This window comes from Pan troglodytes, chromosome 3 (genome assembly GCF_028858775.2).
Source record: "Pan troglodytes isolate AG18354 chromosome 3, NHGRI_mPanTro3-v2.0_pri, whole genome shotgun sequence".
In the NCBI taxonomy this organism is placed as follows: Eukaryota; Metazoa; Chordata; class Mammalia; order Primates; family Hominidae; genus Pan; species Pan troglodytes.
The window spans coordinates 64779495-64801150 of NC_072401.2; the positions used below are offsets into that span (position 1 = coordinate 64779495).

Below are 21656 nucleotides of genomic sequence, written 5' to 3' on the forward strand. Positions count from 1 at the left end.
AAACTTGGTAATCCTCTTGTTTTTTGCTTGCTGGTCTATAGCTAATAAATCTATAAATCTTGTTCATTCTACTGTCAAATTATTTTCCAAATCTGATGACCTCTCACCTTTTACTTGATTTTTTTTTTTTAACCACCTGTGGTAGGCATAACAAGGGACCACCCAAAATGTTCATATCCTAATTCCTGTAACCTATAAATGTATTAGGTTATATGATGTCAAAAGACAAAATTAATGCAAATTTAGTGATACATCTGTCTGGCTTTTATTTGGATTTATAATTGAGGCAGCTTCCATTCTACAAAGTAGTATGAAAGTTCCCACTGAGAAATAGCACAGTGGTGGATGTTATAAGATAGGAACAAAGAAACAAAACAATATAGAAATAACTGGTTTACATCAGGTTGTTTTGGGTTACTTTTTTATAGGGGTTAAGCAGAGGGAACTTTCTTTCTATACTGACTTATGTAGACTGGAATCTCCAGTTTTCAGGAAAAACTTATGTTTCTGGATGAACCTACTTTCCTAGTTTTATTTTGATTATGTTGTATTTAGTATGAGGGGCTCCATTTTGGTTTGGTCTGGTCTGCTAAGGCACAGTGCAGGAGCTCAGTTGTCAACAATGGCCTCCCACACTTGGTTTAAAAATGGCAAAGAGGAGTTAAGGTTGTGGACAGAATTAAGATTGCTAGTGAGGAGACATTGAGAGGAAAAGATTATCCTGGGTTATTATCTAGTATAATCACAAAGCTTCTTATAAGTGAAAGAGGGAGGTAGAAGAGTAAGAACCAGAAACATGGCAATGTGAGAAACACTCCTCCTGACATTGTGAGCTTTGAAGATGAAGTAAAAGAACAATGAACCAAGAAATGTAGGGTGGTCTCTAGAAGCTGGAAAGGCTTGGTGACAGATTCTTCCCCAGGGCCTTCAGAAGAAATATGGTTCTTCTGACACCTTGATTTTTAGCTCAGTGATGCTTATTTCAGAATTCTGACCTCAAGAACTATGTGAAAAATAAAGAAGAACTATGTGAAAATAAACTTCCACTCTTTATGCCACTAAGTTTGTGTAATTTCCTGGGGCAGCCATGGGACATGAATACATCATCTTATTTAAACCATTGTCTCTACTACTGAGATAGCCTACTAACTAGTTTTCTTAAAGCCTACTAACTAGTTTTCTTAATTCTATTCCTATTTCCCTAAGAGTCTGTTTTCTACAAAGAAAAAAAGGTGATTATTTTAAAATGTAGATTATTTACTTCTTTACTCAAACTATCCGATGACCTCACATCACAATTAGAAAATAAATAAATTCAAGGATCTCATCTAGACCTACAAGCCCATTCATTATCTGGGGCCTGTCACCCACTCTGACCTCATTACCTGTCTCTCTATGCGGTTCTCACTTTGTTCCATCTATTGTGGTATTCTGTCAGAATGTAAAACACTCCACACTTATTTCTGACTCACAGTCTTTGCTTTTGTGAATCTCTCTATCTGGAACACTCGGCCCTAAAACTCAACATGGCAGGATCCCTCTTAAAATTCCTTTATCTGATCAAACATCAGTTTCTCAGTAAAACCTCTAGCCACCCAACCAAAGTTAAACTTGTTCTCTCCAGTCATCTTGTTTCATTTTATTTAAAAGATTTAACACTATTTAATCACATAGTCCATGTTGTGATTATATGTTAACTTGTTTATTCTGCACCCATCAAAATAATGTAACCATTATTAGAGGAAAAACTTTGTGTGCTTTATCATCATAACTTTGGTGCTTAGAATGGCATCTGACACATTACAAATACGGCATTTATATTTGTTGAGAGAATGAATGAAAATATTTAGCAAAGTCTATTAAGACCTTAAATATTAAAATTATACATGATTAAACACTAGTGCATCACATCTTAGTTTATTAATTTTTCTACTACAAAGATGCATATTGTCACTTTGCTGATCAGTGTGGAAAGTGTGTGTGTCTAATAAGGGGGTCATACTTTATATAGTAGACTTTTCTACTCATCATGATATTTAACTTTCTTTTACTGTGAAAGTTTCCAAATGGGATATTAGCTTATGAACTCCAATCATTTCTTTTGTATTGAGAGTGATTATCATTCAGTTATGTATTCAATTTATTTCATTCTGTGATGACAGTTGTCTTTCATAGGTGCATGTAAACATAGAATCTAAAATTTGTACTCTAAATCAGTAATGATGAGAATAATGTTACCATAGGCCTCCATGTATGGTCTCCATAACCACATGCCTGAATTTATTTCTCTTTCAGTGAACTACTTGTTTGAGCTTGGACAAGTTACTAAACTCTGTGACTCAGTTTCACAATCTATAAAGTTAGCTTAATATTATAGCTACTTTTCAGGTTTGTGATAAGAATTAAATTAATTGAAATATGGAAATAATTTAGAGACACGTAGCATGTATTAAGTAAATATATACTTATCAGGGAAATTAAAACTCATCTTGATTTCATTGGCACACATCCTTTAACTGTTCGACATTTCAGTATCAAGTAGTTTTATCAAAAAAACTAGATTTTAGTCTGGGCGCGGTGGCTCATGTCTGTAATCCCAGCACTTTGGGAAGCCGAGGCGGCAGATCACTTGAGGTCAGGAGTTCAAGACCAGTCTGGCAAACATGGTGAAACCCTGTCTCTACTAAAAATACAAAAATTAACCTGGCGTGGTGGCATGCACTTGCAGTCCCAGCTACTCGGGAGTCTGAGGCACAAGAATCGCTTGAATGTTGGAGATGGAGGTTGCAGTGAACTGAGATTGCAACACTGCACTCAAGCCTGGAAGACAGAGCAATACTTCATCTCAATCAGAAAAAAATAAACACACTAAATTATAATTAATTATACTGACTAAAATATAATTTATATATATACATGTGTGTATATTTCAAATTGACAAATTTACCCAAGCTGTAATATTTGTGTGCAATTTCGAAACTTCACGTAATTTTCACTGTGTATCTTGTTGTGTGGCTTAAAGATCACATTTAATAAATTTGGCCTCAAGATTTTTCAGTTACTCCCATATATTATTCTGTAATTTGGCAGCACAGTCAGGGGATAGGGTATCATGCGTAAGATATGACAGTAAGAAAGTTGACATTTTAAATGTAGAAATACTGAAAATATTCTTCAGAAATTACCTTTGAACTCAAGACCCACAATATGTAAAACTCCGAAGAATAGCCACTTAACATCTGTTTTCATTAAAGATATATAACAAAATATTATTCATACATTTAGGCTATTCAATCATTATTAAATGGATATGGGTTACATTAAAATAATTAAAATCTTCAAAAGAGAAAAAAACTCATGTAGAGCTTATAATTTTGTTTAAAATGCACAGTATACTGATTAAGTAAAATTTTTGATTAGTGTAAAATAAGATGTGATTTGGCTTGTTTCATCATAACATCTTCTCTTTGATTTAAAATTGCATTTCCATGATTTGGATGTGTGCCTCTCATTCCCCTGAATAAAATTACAATTGTTGGTCACTAACTGATTTATGGTTTTAGACAGAAATTATTGAAGTAGCTATTTTATGATATGTAAATGCTTGTAGAGATTAATAATTAGATCAATTATTCTAGAACTAAAATTTGTTTTTGGCATGAGTAGTCCCAAATTAAATTGACTTATTCTAAAAATTCTGCATAGTGGTTCAAAGCATGTAGTTAGTAACAGGTTCATTTTAGAGCTAATTTATTCTAATTAGTTTCCTTGGAAGAACCATTTTTCAAAATTAATGGTGTCATGGGTGCATATTTATGATTCATTCTGTTTCTATATTTCCTTATGTATTTTATGGCTGACGTGAATTATTTTGACTCTGAGCTAAACTAATCAGGGAATTCATATTCTAAAAAATGTGAGCTTGATATTTATATGGTTAATCCTCCTCCTCTTATTTTTCTCTTCTTCATTCTCTTCCTCCTCCATTTTTGGTTTCAGGGAAGAGAGCAGCAGAAACCCAGGGGTTACCTGAGGATAATTTAGGTCTTTATTATGTACATTCTCAGCTCACCGCTGTGCAGAATTGGTATGAAAATCAATTCAGGTTAGTCTTTATTAAGCTCCCTTACTTTAATAAGCAGTTGTCAACACTATATTTCATTCTTTTTTTCTGATGCATGCAAACAAATTTTATTACCTTCCTCTCTCCACATGAATAATCTTGTTCAGTATTTAATTTTTACTTAGACTTCTAAAAAATCATAGAATCATAAAATAAGTGAATATGTACATATAATATATGCAGTAAAAAAGTTAAAATAGAAATTTAAATTATGTAGAAGTAAGAACTTTCATTATCCACTTATGAAAAGAATAAAATCTTTACCAGAAGAAAAATGTTAAAATAAAATTTTTTCTTATTATTTAAAAGGAAATACTGACAATAAATTGCAATAAATTGAAAAATAACAATGTAAAACTGTAGAAAAGGGTAATCATAATACTTTTATTATGTAGTGATATCCATACATTGACTTAGACACACAGTGTACACGCATGTCAGGACATTTGGTGTAGAACACAATTTTAATGAGAATTCCAACTGGGCTTTTTTTATTGTTCATTGAAACTGAACAATAGGTTAATATGGTAGAATAATGATTACAAGTTTCCCAATATAATTTTAAAACTAATAATTGGGGAGGATAAAATACTGCTCAAAATATTATATAAGATTAGCACTCAAAGAGAAAAATCATTATAAAAGGGTTAGAAACTACCAATAAAACATGCATATATGTGTCTTAAGATATGGTTATATTAAACTATAATTTACTGAAAATATGTTTTATTGCATAAATGCTGCTGAAAATTTTGATTATACTTTTGAAAGAAAGCAATTGAACAATGTCTCTCAATCATACAAAATTAGCACTAGAAAAACTATAAGCCCATTGTAAAAATTTAAGTATAAAAATGACACAGTAGAACAGTATAAACAATAAAAAAATATAGAAAGCAAAGGGGTATTTGGTCATAGAAGTGTGGAAAGTAGTAAATAGACAAAAATCCATTTTCCAGATTGTTTATCCCTAGGTTTTTATTGAGGAATTTTATAAAAAACAAATTTAAGAGAGGAATTTTTTAGATAAATGTTAGTAAGAAATATATTGGTGAATATCTGATCTCTTTATGAGGACCCATAAGTAGACTTTCTCTTCTACTACCAAAATATCTACCTATGATGACAAAGTAACAAGCTTTATATTGTAGAATCTGGGAGTTTCACAATTTGTATTTATTAGATTTACATGATAAGAAGATTGAGTCAAATTTTAAATAAAGTTTGTACTTGTGTAAAATGTTTTGGTTTTAGGGTCTAAAATCTGTCTCATTTTGATATTGAACTGTTATTCTTATCACTGCTTTTACATTTCTAATTTTTTATATTACTTAATGGTGTTATATGCATTAGAGCAAGTGGACTCAAGGTCTGTTTGTAATGATAGGAACTATGCATATGTAGAAATAAATAAAATACAATATTTCTCTGGTCTGAGATTACATTAACACACAAAATATGTGATTTTGTCCAAATGATACAGAGCAATTTTTGAAAATACAAATAAAGAACCCATTGGTCTCAGAGAAAATAAAGTATTTTGTCTCTATAAAGTTATTAATGTGTAAGAGTAAAATATTTGTTTAATTTTATAATCATTTACTATATTTTTTTAAGTACAGACACTTTAAAATGTTCAAAATATAAAAAGCTGTTTACCATGGGTATTATCATCACACTTTTAAACCATTATATGAAACCACAGGCTTGTTGAAAGTCATAATTTGTCCAAGTAGCTTAATATATGTTAGCTGTTAAGGAATAAAATAAATTAGATAGGGCCTTAAATAATTTGGTGATAGTTCTAATAGATAAATAATTAGGTATATGTGATATAGATATAGATATTTATAATATTTGAGGCCTTTTCCATCTTTCCTTTTCATTAATATATTTTTGGAAATGCTATTGGTTGAAGAACTGTTGTTTGTGTATTGAGAAGCCTGCTTAGTTTCTGGTTCACTCTTGTGAGGGGCAGTAAGAAGTAGATATAGTTGGGAGAGCAAGAGCCTGCCAGTTGAGCAGTGAGGGAGACAGAGGAAAATGTGGTAGAATAATTATTTTTTCATCACCAGGGATTCTTATCCTTTGTGAAAGAATGAAATATTTTTAAATTTGTGTTTGGCATACTCTTGACCATACTAATACCTGAATATTTTATTAATAATAATATTCAAAAAAAGACTGACATATTTAAGGAGATAGAACACAACAAATCAGGTGTTGTATAAAACCAACACTGTTAGAGTTTGGATTGACCTTAATTTGTCAGTAGGAATTAAATGATTTTTGTACATTGATTTTGTATCCTGAGACTTTGCTGAAGTTGCTTATCAGATTAAGGAGATTTTGGGCTGAGACAATGGGGTTTTCTAGATATACAATCATGTCGTCTGCAAACAGGGACAATTTGACTTCCTCTTTTCCTAATTGAATACACTTTATTTCCGTCTCCTGCCTAATTGCCGTGGCCAGAACTTCCAACACTATGTTGAATAGAAGTGGTGAGAGAGGGCATCCCTGTCTTGTGCCAGTTTTCAAAGGGAATGCTCCCAGTTTTTGCCCATTCAGTATGATATTGGCTGTGGGTTTGTCATAGACAGCTCTTATTATTTTGAAATACGTCCCATCAATACCTAATTTATTGAGAGTTTTTAGCATGAAGGTTGTTGAATTTTGTCAAAGGCCTTTTCTGCATCTATTGAGATAATCATGTAGTTTTTGTCTTTGGCTCTGTTTATATGCTGGATTACATTTATTGATTTGTGTATATTGAACCAGCCTTGCATCCCAGGGATGAAGCCCACTTGATCATGGTGGATAAGCTTTTTGATGTGCTGCTGGATTCCTTTTGCCAGTATTTTATTGAGGATTTTTGCATCAATGTTCATCAAGGATATTGGTCAAAAATTCTCTTTTTTTGTTGTGTCTCTGCCCGGCTTTGGTATCAGAATGATGCTGGCCTCATAAAATGAGTTAGGGAGGATTCCCTCTTTTTCTATTGATTGGAATAGTTTCAGAAGGAATGGTACCAGTTCCTCCTTGTACCTCTGGTAGAATTCGGCTGAGAATCCATCTGGTCCTGGACTCTTTTTGGTTGGTAAGCTATTGATTATTGCCACAATTTCAGATCCTGTTATTGGTCTATTCAGAGATTCAACTTCTTCCTGGTTTAGTCTTGGGAGAGTGTATGTGTCCAGGAATTTATCCATTTCTTCTAGATTTTCTAGTTTATTTGCGTAGAGGTGTTTATAGTATTCTCTGATGGTAGTTTGTATTTCTGTGGGATCGGTGGTGATATCCCCCTTATCATTTTTTATTGCGTCTATTTGATACTTCTCTCTTTTTTTCTTTATTAGTCTTGCTAGCAGTCTATCAATTTTGTTGATCCTTTCAAAAAACCAGCTCCTGGATTCATTAATTTTTTGAAGGGTTTTTTGTGTCTCTATTTCCTTCAGTTCTGCTCTGATTTCAGTTATTTCTTGCCTTCTGCTAGCTTTTGAATGTCTTTGCTCTTGCTTTTCTAGTTCTTTTAATTGTGATGTTAGGGTGTCAATTTTGGATCTTTCCTGCTTTCTCTTGTGGGCATTTAGTGCTATAAATTTCCCTCTACACACTGCTTTGAATGCGTCCCAGAGATTCTGATATGTTGTGTCTTTGTTCTCGTTGGTTTCAAAGAACATCTTTATTTCTGCCTTCATTTCGTTACGTACCCAGTAGTCATTCAGGAGCAGGTTGTTCAGTTTCCATGTAGTTGAGCGGTTTTGAGTGAGATTCTTAATCCTGATTTCTAGTTTGATTGCACTGTGGTCTGAGAGATAGTTTGTTATAATTTATGTTCTTTTACATTTGCCGAGGAGAGCTTTACTTCCCAGTATGTGGTCAATTTTGGAATAGGTGTGGTGTGGTGCTGAAAAAAATGTATATTCTGTTGATTTTGGGTGGAGAGTTCTGTAGATGTCAATTAGGTCCACTTGGTGCAGAGCTTAGTTCAATTCCTGGGTATCCTTGTTGACTTTCTGTCTCATTGATCTGTCTAATGTTGACAGTGGGGTGTTAAAGTCTCCCATTATTAATGTGTGGGAGGCTAAGTCTCTTTGTAGGTCACTCAGGACTTGCTTTATGAATCTGGGTGCTCCTGTATTGGGTGAATATATATTTAGGATAGTTAGCTCTTCATGTGGAATTGATCCTTTTACCATTATGTAATGGCCTTCTTTGTCTCTTTTGATCTTTGTTGGTTTAAAGTTTGTTTTATCAGAGACTAGGATTGCAACCCCTGCCTTTTTTTGTTTTCCATTTGCTTGGTAGATCTTCCTCCATCCTTTTATTTTGAGCCTATGTGTGTCTCTGCACGTGAGATGGGTTTCCTGAATACAGCACACTGATGGGTCTTGACTCTTTATCCAATTTGCCAGTCTGTGTCTTTTAATTGGGGTATTTAGCCCATTTACATTTAAAGTTAATATTGTTATGTGTGAATTTGATCCTGTCATTATGATGTTAGCTGGTTATTTTGCTCGTTAGTTAATGCAGTTTCTTCCTAGCCTTGATGGTCTTTACAATTTGGCATGATTTTGCAAAGTCTCAGGATACAAAATCAATGTACAAAAATCACAAGCATTCTTATACACCAACAACAGACAAACAGAGAGCCAAATCATGAGTGAACTCCCATTCACAATTGCTTCAAAGAGAATAAAATACCTAGGAATCCAACTTACAAGGGATGTGAAGGACCTCTTCAAGGAGAACTATAAACCACTGCTCAAGGAAATAAAAGAGGATACAAACAAATGGAAGAACATTCCATGCTCATGGGTAGGAAGAATCAATATCGTGAAAATGGCCTTACTGCCCAAGGTAATTTACAGATTCAATGCCATCCCCATCAAGCTACCAATGACTTTCTTCACAGAATTGGAAAAAACTACTTTAAATTTCATATGGAACCAAAAAAGAGCCCGCATCGCCAAGTCAATCCTAAGCCAAAAGAACAAAGCTGGAGGCATCACACTACCTGACTTCAAACTATACTACAAGGCTACAGTAACCAAAACAGCATGGTACTGGTACCAAAACAGAGATATAGATCAATGGAACAGAACAGAGCCCTCAGAAATAACGCCGCATATCTACAACTATCTGATCTTTGACAAACCTGAGAAAAACAAGCAATGGGGAAAGGATTCCCTATTTAATAAATGGTGCTGGGAAAACTGGCTAGCCATATGTAGAAAGCTGAAACTGGATCCCTTCCTTACACCTTATACAAAATCAATTCAAGATGGATTGAAGACTTAAACGTTAGACGTAAAACCATAAAAACCCTAGAAGAAAACCTAGGCATTACCATTCAGGACATAGGCATGGGCAAGGACTTCACGTCTAAAACACCAAAAGCAATGGCAACAAAAGACAAAATTGACAAATGAGATCTAATTAAACTAAAGAGCTTCTGCACAGCAAAAGAAACTACCATCAGAGTGAACAGGCAACCTACAAAATGGGAGAAAATTTTCACAACCTACTCATCTGACAAAGGGCTAATATCCAGAATCTACAATGATCTCAAACAAGTTTACAAGAAAAAAACAAACAACCCCATCAAAAAGTGGGCAAAGGACATGAACAGACACTTCTCAAAAGAAGACATTTATGCAGCTAAAAAACACATGAAAAAATGCTCATCATCACTGGCCATCAGAGAAATGCAAATCAAAACCACAATGAGATACCATCTCACACCAGTTAGAATGGCAATCATTAAAAAGTCAGGAAACAACAGGTGCTGGAGAGGATGTGGAGAAACAGGAACACTTTTACACTGTTGGTGGGACTGTAAGCTAGTTCAACCATTGTGGAAGTCAGTGTGGTGATTCCTCAGGGATCTAGAACTAGAAATACTATTTGACCCAGCCATCCCATTACTGGGGATATACCCAAAGGACTATAAATCATGCTGCTATAAAGACACATGCACACATATGTTTATTGCGGCATTATTCACAATAGCAAAGACTTGGAACCAACCCAAATGTCCAACAATGATAGACTGGATTAAGAAAATGTGGCACATATACACCATGGAATACTATGCAACCATAAAAAATGATGAGTTCATGTCCTTTGTAGGGACATGGATGAAATTGTAAATCATCATTCTCAGTAAACTATCGCAAGAACAAAAAACCAAACACCGCATATTCTCACTCATAGGTGGGAATTGAACAATGAGATCACATGGACACAGGAAGGGGAACATCACACTCTGAGGACTGTTGTGGGGTGGGAGGAGTGGGGAGGGATGGCATTGGGAGATATACCTAATGCTAGATGACGAGTTAGTGGGGGCAGCACACCAGCATGGCACATGTATACATATGTAACTAACCTGTACAATGTGCACATGTACCCTAAAACTTAAAGTGTAATAATAAAAGAAAAAAAAAAGAAAAAAAAAAAAAGGAATTAAATGAAGGTGAAAAAAGTGGCTTGGAGCTAATTAAAGTTCCATGTAAGATGAAAATAATATAAGGAGTTGACAGGGAAAAAGGTACTTTATTTTCAGTAACATCCATTTCATAATGAAGTCATAACACACACTAGAAAAAAAGGCTGACTATATTCCTTTAATAAGTGTATTTAAACGAGTAGAAATGTGACTCAGTCATGTATACATGAACAATTTCAATTTGGTTAGTGTAACACGTCTGGTAAAATAAACAATGGGTAACAGGTCTTAATTCAATAAAAAACCTTGCAGAATCAATACTTGTTTTTTAAATAATATCAAATAATGAACCAAATACAATGGATTGGATATTCGAAGGAAAGAAAATAGTATATATTGAAAAAAATTGTAGTATGCTTTTCACAACATTATATTTGAAAAGATAATTTATTAAATTTCTTAGTACACTGGGGTATTGTATATATTTATAAGTAATTATAGAAGACTGAAAAGCATAAACATAAGATAGTTTATGAACTCTAAAATATTCTTTGTCTTGCTAATTTTAACATTTTTAAATGTATAGATTTGTTAAATTAATCTCTAAAATTGTACAATTTTTCATGGCGATATATTTGTATGTAGTATTTCATAGCATGTTTTCACATCCTTCATAAAACAAGTAGTTTGTGCATTTTTTTATTGTACGGAGGTGGCATTGGGTCTGGCATAAGATGTCACTTGGAAAATTTATGTTTGCAAGCAATTGGCAAGATTCTTATTAACCTGAATGGACTGTTCAGAAGAGTCCACCTTTTGAGTCATATATCATGATGGTGCCTTTGCACCAAAGATCTATTACTTCAACACTACAACAATGTGACAGTTCTAATGATGTATGAGATAATCCGTCACGAATGTTAAGTTTTGTTATGTGCCTCAAAGAGTGGTATACTTGCTGAAGAAGTATGAGACAGAAAACAAAGTGGGTTCGGCTCCATTGGAAGGTTTGTCGGTCATTAAGTAGTTTATAGTGCATTTATGTCTCTGACTAGAAAGCTAAAGCAGAAATTATGAAAACTGTGTTATGTGAAGCAAATGAGTCAGGGACACTTTTTCCTCAAAGTACTATACAAACAACTTGAGGATTGAAGTGTATCTATTAAATACAAGACATTTTGGTAGATGCATAACATTTTTAGCACCCACTATAAAACAGATTATTCTAAATGTTAGTGTTTGAAGAATAAAAAAGATACAAAAAACATAGTTTCTATTTATGAGGAATGTTCAGTTGAATTAAGAAAGCTACCTTTATGTAACATAGGATTAAAACAAATGCGAAAAGTTGTTTTAAGGAATGATCCATAAATCACCCTTTCTCATATTTTGAAATCAAAATTGGAACAAATGCTTAATGGGACCAGGAAGACAACGATGATTTTGCTCAATTTATAGCTTTATAGAGAAAAAAATGTTTGAGTATGCAAACTCTTGAAATGACTTCACGCCAGGGAGATGAATGGCCTTAAGTGAATAATCTATTGGCTACTAGAAATTCCAGCTAATGTGCTGGAAAACCCCCAGTTGAAGTAATAAGCAAACCTTATATTTCCGTTGGTCTTCTACTTTTGTATATGATTTTACAAAGTTATATTATATATGCAAGATTATATGAAATTTAGATATATACATGAAATTAGGCAGAAGGAAAACAGTATTAAACCATCTAACTGAGGATACAATCATTGCTAAGTATCTGTTAAAGACTGGTTCCAAGACCCCCACAGATACCAAAAATGCATGAATGCTTAAGTGTCTTATAGAAAATGATGTCATATTTGCATAGTTTATATATGCAAATATATATGCAAATATAAACTATGCAAATACAAAATCATTTTCTATAAGGTATGCTGAGCTTAGAGAGTTTTATTCTCAGAGATTTGTAGATATTTTGAAGAAATTTAGATGGAAAATTATATGATCACTTTTTTCTTAGTAAGACAACATACAGTCAGTTCTCCAAAGTTGTAGGTTCTACATTTGTGAATTCCACCAATGACAGATTTATATAGCATTAAAGTATACAGGAGGATGTGTAACTCATACATACGTTAAATTATCTCTAGATCATTCCTACTGTATACTTGAAACTATCTCTAGGTCACTTATAGTACCTAATGCAATGTAAATGATACATAAATAGTTGTTACACTGCATTGTGTTTATGTTTGTATTATTTTATTGGTATGTTGTTATGTTTTTCTAATTTTTAAATATTTTTTATTCCACAGATAAGGAACATACAACTCTGGAGAACTGACTATATGTTGTTTTACTAAGAAAAATGTGATCACATCACTTTTGTACCTAAATTTCTTCAAAATTTCTACAAAGCTCTGAGAATAAAACTCTCTCAGCATAGCTAGCAAGATGATGCATGATCTTCCTAGCTACCTACCAGGCCGTCCTTATCTCAAACCTCTGCCCCTTAAGCTCCATCTGAGAATACCAGTCTTCTTTTAGTCTCTCTTGTATGTTATTTGTCTTATCTTTTGCTGCTTTCAGAACTTTTTCTTTGTCCTAATTTTTTTATAGTTTGATTATTATGTGCTGTGGCTAATTCCAAAAAAGGTTAAATTTGATTGGAGAACTCTGGCCTTCCTATATCTGGATATTGGCATCTTTTCCCAGATTTGGGAAGTTTTCAGCCATTATTTATTTAAATATGCCTTTTCCTTCTGAAATTCTTATTATACAAAAATTAAGTCTACTGATAGTGTCCCATATTATCAAAAGCTTTCTTTGTTATTTTTATTTTTTTTTCCTTTTGATTCTTCTGACTGGATAATTTCATATGTTCTGTCTTCCAGCTGATACTTCTGCTCGATTGAGCTTGTCAATGAAGCTTTCTCTTGCATGTTTTTAGTTCAATCATTTCAATCTTCATCTCTAGAATTTCTATTTTTGTTTTTTTAATTGTTTCTATTTCTTTGTTGAATTTCTCATTTGTGCATGTATTGTATTCCAAATCGCACTTAATTTTTTATCCATATGTTTTTGTAGTTCACTAAACTTCAGGAGGATTATTCTGAATTCCTTGTTATTTTGGAGAGTTTCATTACTTCAGGGTCAGTCACTGGATTTTTGCTATATTCTTTTGGAGGTGTCGTGGTTTCTTCAGTTTTTATACTCCTGTTTCCTTGTGTTGGTGTCTGCATATTTGAGGAAACAACCATCTCTTCTGGCTTTTTCAGATGTTCCTTGGCAGGAATAGCCTTCTCTACTTAGCCTACAATTCTAGTTGGGCCAGTTGGTAATAACCCTGGGCAGGCAGGGCTTTCTTTTTGGTTCCCTAGATGGTTGTGCCACTGCCTTTGCTCTCATTGGATGCAGCTGCTGGCTGAGTTTTGCTCTCAGCCAGAACTGCGAGCTGAGCTCTGCAATCATGTGGAGCTCATAGCTGGTCACTGCAATCACTTCTGACTGAGTGAGGCTACAGGGTGTATTCTCTGGCCAGGTGGTACTGCTATTTGAGATCTGCAGTTTGATACAGTTCTAAGGCCTTACAGTTAGGGAATGTCACTACTTGGATGGATGAGATGAGCTGCTGTGCTCAGTAGAAATGCACAGTTGAGGTTTACAAACCTGCCTAGGTAGGACTTACTGCTGGGCTATAAGGCTGAGCTAAGCACGTTTAAACTCCAGGATGTGACCAAACTAACCCATGCTCTTTGCTGAAATGTACAATGGTGGTCATCTCCTTTCCTGAGTGAGGTCTTGAGGTCTATTTAAACTCCAAGATATCAGAACTCGCCCCTGCTTTTGACAAATTGCTTTGCAGCAAACAATTATTTCCTGCAAAGGGCCTTGAGTAAAGTTTGAAGATGGGCCTTGAGGCTGGCAGTCTAGGAATTCAAGCCAGTTAGAACTTCCCACTACTTCTGGGAGTGATCATCTCAGCTTTGTAGATGTGCTAGGCTGCTGGTTGTCATGTTAGATTAGGTACCACCATAGGCAGTTACACTGAGCTACCTACCACTGGGGTCTGTGAGCTGGCTGATGTGAACTCCACCTCTTTGCTTTGTTTTTACCTGATTTCAGGTGGTCTAGCCCTGTCATTAACTCCTCGGTTCCTCATAAAGTGAGATAAGAGTGAGCTCCCTGGGAAACATCTTGAAACACTACGGAAGCTGGATGTCTGCTTCCAGTTCTCTTTCCCACTGAAAAAGCCTTGAGCCCTTGGAAATCCTCTCTGGGACTGTGCCAACTTTGGTGAGAGAGAAGGGTGGTGTGGTTAAAAAGACCATTTATTCTCTTACCCTTTCTTGCAGAGTTTATTCAGTTCCATGGTCCACACAGGTATCTCAGGCTTATTCCTGAGTTTTTGGGTTTCCACAGGTATGTTCTTGATTGTGAGTAATTGCTCATTGAAATTTCTGTGGGAGGTAATGAAACTTGAGATCTCTTATTTTGCCAACCTGTTCCAAACATTTATTCATTTTTGTAAAAATTACATTTAGGATTTTAACTTTCTTCTTTTCTCTCTCCTTCCCTGCATTCCTGCCGTCCAACCTTTTCTTGGGTGTTAAAAAAATACTGATATGAACAATGTAGTATATTTCTCTTTGCCTACATATGTATGTCTGGATAATATAAGATGTATGACCATCTTTAATTTTTTAAAGAATTATTTATATTACTGTCTAAAGTCACTGGACCAGTTCATAATTTCCTTAGCAGAATAAAAGGGGTGATTTTTTCTCAGCATCTTTGTTAACACTTAGTATGAAATGTTATTACTAGGTTTTTAGTGACATTCTCCTGATTCTAGAAAATTCTATCTCATTTCAAATGATTATTAGGCTTTTCTATGAATTGCCCAATTTAATATTTTGCTTGTTTACTGTGTTAACTTTTGTTAATGTTTAGCTTTCAATGCATACTGAATACAAACTCTTGCAAATATCTCTAAGTCTGAGATTATATTTTAGCTTTCTGGTACATTTTTAGGAAGAGAAATTGTTCATTATTATGAAATCAAATGTGTCAATATTTTTCTTTAATGTTTGTGTTTTTTATGCTTCATTCAAGAAATATCTCATCTTATAAAAATATTATTATTTTATAAGTTCATTTTAAATTTAAATTGGTCTTGAAAATTGAGACTTTTAATATTTAATTAAATTAAATTCTCCATTCAAAAATATTTCATTACCTCTCCCCAGATTTCATTCCCCTTTATTATAGTCTCTCACTGAAACACACCTCTGTTTTATTGTATTTCTATATTTGTCTCTGGGATTATTTGTTCATGTCTTTACTTCTATTAACTATAACTGCAATAATAATAATAAAATAACAACACAACATAAGCACTAATATTTAGTCAACACCCACAAACACACAAACTAAGGCAAATTCTAAATTAAAGCAGTATCCTGTAAGGATTTAAGTCATTGTCTTAACAGACACATTACTCAGGGCCGGTTTATGCCCTCCAAATCCGGGAACCACAGATGTTAAATCGTATAACTGGCTTTTTCCTATACTTTTACTTAGGTATATATCTATGTACCAATTGAATAAAATAAGTCAAGTAAAAAAGCCATCATGTCCTGTTATATCCTTTTACTGATTTCATCCTTACAACATGGATCTCTACTATTTATATACTTATATGTCTAATATGTACATCTCGAATATGAAGGGACATATTAATTTAATAAATTATGTGATCATGTTCTAAAGAAAGTTTTGTCCAAGCAATGGAAACTGTGGTTTGATTATTCCTTTACTCCGCTGATCAGCTGTTACTTTGTTTACTGTAGTTAGCTGCTAAAGAAACCTAAATTATAGGTGAAAAGATGGTAGGATCTTCCACAGTTAAATGTCCAGAATAGGGTTTTCCACATTTCCTTTCCCAAGGAAAATGTTATTTTCCCACTAGTTATTTTTCATAAGTGTCCTCAAAAGGATCTTTAAAAAGTGTCACCAACTTTCATGGCTGCAAATATTGTGCTCACTAGTGATTCCTTTTTGGACAACTTTGATTTAAATGGCAAAATTAATATTAAAGAAACTTTAAAAGCAACAGTAATATACAATGAAATGCAATAGACATGGAGATTTTCTAAGATGCAAAAACTCATATAGAGCTGCCAAACCTACTTATACTAAAAACAAGTGAGAAAAATGCGGACTGCCTCCTGAGCTTTCAGAAACCATCAGACACTCAATATGTAGTAATGACTGAACATATTCACTGTACTTAAAGCCTATATAAAAAGAAGCATCTAGAGAAATTTGAATTAAAGAAGATTCTGTGAAATTTGCCTAAGTACAGAATGCACATCTATTTTGAATTTTCTTTTATTTAAGACAAGTGGCAGATAATTTCACAGCTGTCAGTTAATGCACATAATGAATGCCTTATCAAAGGATGAAAGCATGAAGTTGTATTCATGTTCCCCAAGTATGTAAAATAAATTCAAAAGGATGTCAAGATCTTGTATGAAATAAAAAATGCAGGAACACTTTGGTTTAGCAATGTGTCGGGGAGAGGTGGGATTGAACATTCACCCTTGTCTCTCTATAAATTAAATCAATAGGAGAGTAGGCAATGCAGTAACTGCTTTATCACTCAGATTTTTGCATCAGTTTCTCAGGACTTTTTTATATGGCATGTCTGTTTGACATGGTGGGGGGCAACTTTAATAAATTGCTTTGGAACACTTTATCTTTTAAATTTACTACTAAATTCTATCAATCTTTAGCTTTTGTAATCTATTGGAGTGTCTTTAAAAATCTAGAAACAATGCATAAGGATATTCTCCAACTGGAAAAAAAGAAAATAATAGTAACAAAAAAGAACTCCATAATGTTAGCATTGTGTACGTTTAAAAAGTCTGTCTTATCTATCTAATCTCTTATCATGGCATTCCATGAAATTGTACCAGAATTACTTTTAGATTTCTGAAAATGAAATAGTTAGACCCTATCATTAATAGTATTATGATAATAATTGTCTCAATTTTAATAAGTCAGTCAATAAATAGAGCATATGAGAAATTAGACTTGCTTCAACTTACTGAAAACAACAAAAAATTTAAATATTTTGGGCAAAGCATGTAATGACATACTTAAAACATGGGATTATATTATATGTGAAGACAGAGTGATATCTGCGTTTCTTATTCATTTTGGTTTCCTTCTATGCACATCTCTGAAAATCAGTATAGCTTTGCAGTCTTAAATTTTACTTTTGGCCTGATGTTATAATCCAGCCTAATTAAAGAAGGACACTAACATCAACTTATTAAATAGTTTTAGAGTTTTATTTGATTTTTACCGAACATTTAAAGAAGAAATCATTCTAAGATTAATTTTTCAGACAATAGGATAATAGAAGGTACTTCTTATTGCATTTTAGAAGGCCAGCATCAGCTGGGTATGGTGACTCACGCCTGTAACCCAGCACTTTGGGAGGCTGAGGCAGGTGGATCATGAGGTCAGGAGTTCAAGACCAGCCTGGCCAGCATAATGAAACCCTGTCTCTACTAAAAATAAAAATTAGCCAGGCATGGTGGCAGGCGCTGCTTGGGAGGCTGAGGCAGGAGAATCGTTTGAACCCCCAGGAGTCAGAGGTTTCAGTGAGCCAAGATCATGCCACTGCACTCCAGCCTGGGTGACACAGTGAAACTGTCTCAAAAAAAAAAAAAAAAAAAAAAAAAAAAAGAAAGGAAGGAAGGGAGAAAGAAAAGAAAGAGAGAGAGAGAGAAAGAAAGACTCTCATGACAAAACAAAACCACTAAAAACCTGGGTCAGGACTTTATTATTTATAACAATAAAAGTAGCCACAGCACTGGCATATTTATGTCAGTCTCCTAAGTCCCAATTCCACAGGCGATGAGCAGAGGGCCAGATGACACCAGCACATGCAGTAGGTTGCATTACAGGAGATGAATTCTACGTTTACAGAACCTGAATCTTTTATAACAGACAGTGAGCATTCTTGCTCCTTGTTCCAGAGGTAGTAGCTATCTTCACCTTCCAAGAGTATAAGCTAAGTAGTTTCACTTTACTCTGATGAAAGATACTATCTCTTATTTTCTAAGACTGTTTCCTTTACAAACACCTTGAAAAGTTAACGTGGAGCAATATTAGTCCGTTTCTCTGCTTGCAAAACATGCAGAAATGTGAGAGACACATGGAGAATTATATATATATACACACATATATATACACATATATATACACATATATATACATATATATATACACATATATATATGTATGTATTTTTTTTTTTTGAGACAGAGTCTCGCTCTGTCACCCAGGCTGGAGTGCAGTGGCGCGATCTCAGCTCACTGGAAGCTCCGCCTCCCAGGTTCACGCCATTCTCCTGTCTCAGTCTCCCGAGTAGCTGGGACTACAGGTGCCTGCCACCATGCCCCGCTAATTTTTTGTATTTTCAGTAGAGATGGGGTTTCACCATATTGGCCAGGATGGTCTCGATCTCCTGACCTCGTGATTAGCCCACCTCGGCCTCCCAAAGTGCTGGGATTACAGGCCTGAGCCTCTGCTCCTGGCCGAGAATTATATCTCAACAATATCAAGAGTGTGATGGTTAATGTTGAGTGTCAGCTTGATTGGATTGAAGGATGCAAAGTATTGGTCCTGGGTGTGTCTGTGAAGGTGTTGCCAAAGGAGATTAACATTTGAGTCAGTGAACTGATAAAGTAGACCCACTTTCAATCTGGGTGGGCACTATCTAATTAGCTGCCAGCATGGCCAGCATAAAAAAAGGCAGAAGAACATGGAAAGATTAGACTGGTTTAGTCTTCTGGCCTACATCTTTCTGCCATGCTGGATGCTTCCTGCCCTCAAACATCAGACTCCAAGTTCTTCAGCTCTGGGACTCAAACTGACTTCCTTGCCCTTCAGCTTGCAGATGGCTTAATACTCCTTAATAAACTCCACTTTATATATATATCTATCATATTAGTTATGTTTCTCTAGAGAACCCTGACTAATACAAAGAGATATTATAAAATACAGTGAATATGATTGTATGATATTGGCTGAAGAATGGACAAATAAACCAAAGAACAAAGTCAAGCAACAAATCTACATATATAGATTTTTTTTGTAAATGTGCCACTGCAGTAGCAGTGTACTCAGGAAAGATAGCATTGTCAGTAACTGTTTTGTGTTAATTGAATATTCATATGAAAATTATGTATGAATGTGTATCTATGAGGGTATACACACATACATACATAAGTTATATACAGACACAAATATAATTATATGTATGCATGTATTATATATGTGTGTATATGTGTACACACAGGAACCTCTCCTTTACAGACATAAATATACTCACATCCCTATTTATATATGTGTGTATATATATACACATATACACATATATACACACATGTTGACTTCCTCATACTCTACACACACAATCAAGATGAATTATAAATTTAAATATAAAAGATAAAATATACTTGTAAGACATAAGATACTTTTATGAGTAGGTTTTTAACCCTCCCTAAAGAGGGTTGCTACCCTCTTCTTTGGTAGCAAGCGAGATACCTGCCTCAGCAGATCTGAGTTAGCTCAATGTTGGGAGAGTTTGAGACTAATGATTGTGTTTCAGAATATCCCATTTCCTATAAAGTCACTTTCTAGCCAAGAAGCTTAAACTCTTGGAAGTCTCATATATTTTTACATAATCTCATGTATTTTTACATAGTCTCATATATTGCTCCTGCTTCCCAGTCCCTATAAGTAAGTAAGGTATATTATTAAGGCAATCTTCCTTTCTGCTCAAGTGTTTGCCAATATGCATGTAATCCACTAATGCCCAGGGGAAGCTATTTCATATTATAACACAAGGTTCTGTTCACTCTGTTCCTTTTCTGCTTGTAAGATCTTCCCAATACAGTTTTCTATAGCAATATTGTTTTGTATCTGCAAATCCTTTTTGAAGACACTTGTTGGACATGAAGAAACATATTCCACTCTATCAGATGCTATGAGTTTTCAGATGACAGTTTAACTGGTCCAGCCAAGGGTGGGTATAATTTCCTCGTAATTTTGGTAACATGTCATCTTCTTCTAGCCTTGTAGTGAGTTAGCTGGCTGTGGAGTCACTAGCCCTCCTTTAAAGATGCACTGAAATGTCTACCCTAAGCCTTAAATGAGTCAATTTGTCAAGGAAAGTATCTAGTAGCCAGCTAGTCTGTTAGCTCAATACCTAGCCAGGTGTCAAACATGTCTGCTTTGTCTCTTGAGGCTCTTGAAGAAACACATTGGCAGTAGAAATGCCTGTCAATCACAAAGTCCCCAAACAAATAGTTTTCTTACAGGACATGTAGATTTTTGATATAGTTTGGCTGTGTCCCCACCCAAATCTCATCTTGAATTCTCACATGTTGTGGGAGAAACCCAGTAGGAGGTAACTGAATTATGGGGGCAGGTCTTTCCCATGCTATTCTCATGATAGTGAATAAGTCTCACAAATCTGATGGTTAAAAACAGGAGTCTCACGGCACAAGTTTTCTTTTTTTCCTACTGCCATCCATTTAAGACGTGACTTGCTTCTCTTTGCCTTCCACCATGATTATGAGTCATCTGCAGCCATGTGGAACTGTGAAGTCCATTAAACCTTTCTTTTGTAAATTGCCCGATCTAGGGTATGTCTTTATCAGCAGCATGAAAATGGACTAATACACTAAATTAGTACCAGTAGAGTGGAAATTTGCTGAAAAGATACTTGGAAATGTGGAAGCAACTTTAGAATTGTGTCACAGGCAGAGGTTGGAATAGTTTGGAGGACTCAGAAGAAGACAGAAGGAAAATGTGTGAAAGTTTGGAACCTCCTAGAAACTTGTTGAATGGCTTTGACCAAAATACTGATAATTGTACAGACAATGGAATCCAGTCTGAGGTAGTCTCAGATAGAGGAAATTGTTGGGAACTGAAGCAGAGGTGACTGGTGGCATTTTCCCCCTGCTGTAGAGATTTGTGGAAATTTCACCTTGAGAGAGATGATTTAGGGTACCT

General features: G+C 34.6%; 1 long non-coding RNA gene across 3 annotated transcripts in view; it reads left to right on the forward strand.

Annotated features, from left to right (window-relative positions):
• Positions 1 to 21656, forward strand: part of LOC134809887 (uncharacterized) — a 122359-nt gene that overhangs the window by 72979 nt on the left and 27724 nt on the right. Inside the window, exons 4-5 of one of the 3 annotated variants that reach the window (XR_010156592.1) lie at positions 4000 to 4105; positions 12875 to 16181. This is a non-coding gene — a long non-coding RNA (uncharacterized LOC134809887). Of the gene's footprint in view, positions 1 to 3999; positions 5673 to 12874; positions 16182 to 21656 lie in introns of those variants that run through there. The other 2 variants (XR_010156591.1, XR_010156593.1) reach the window with 2 other exon arrangements.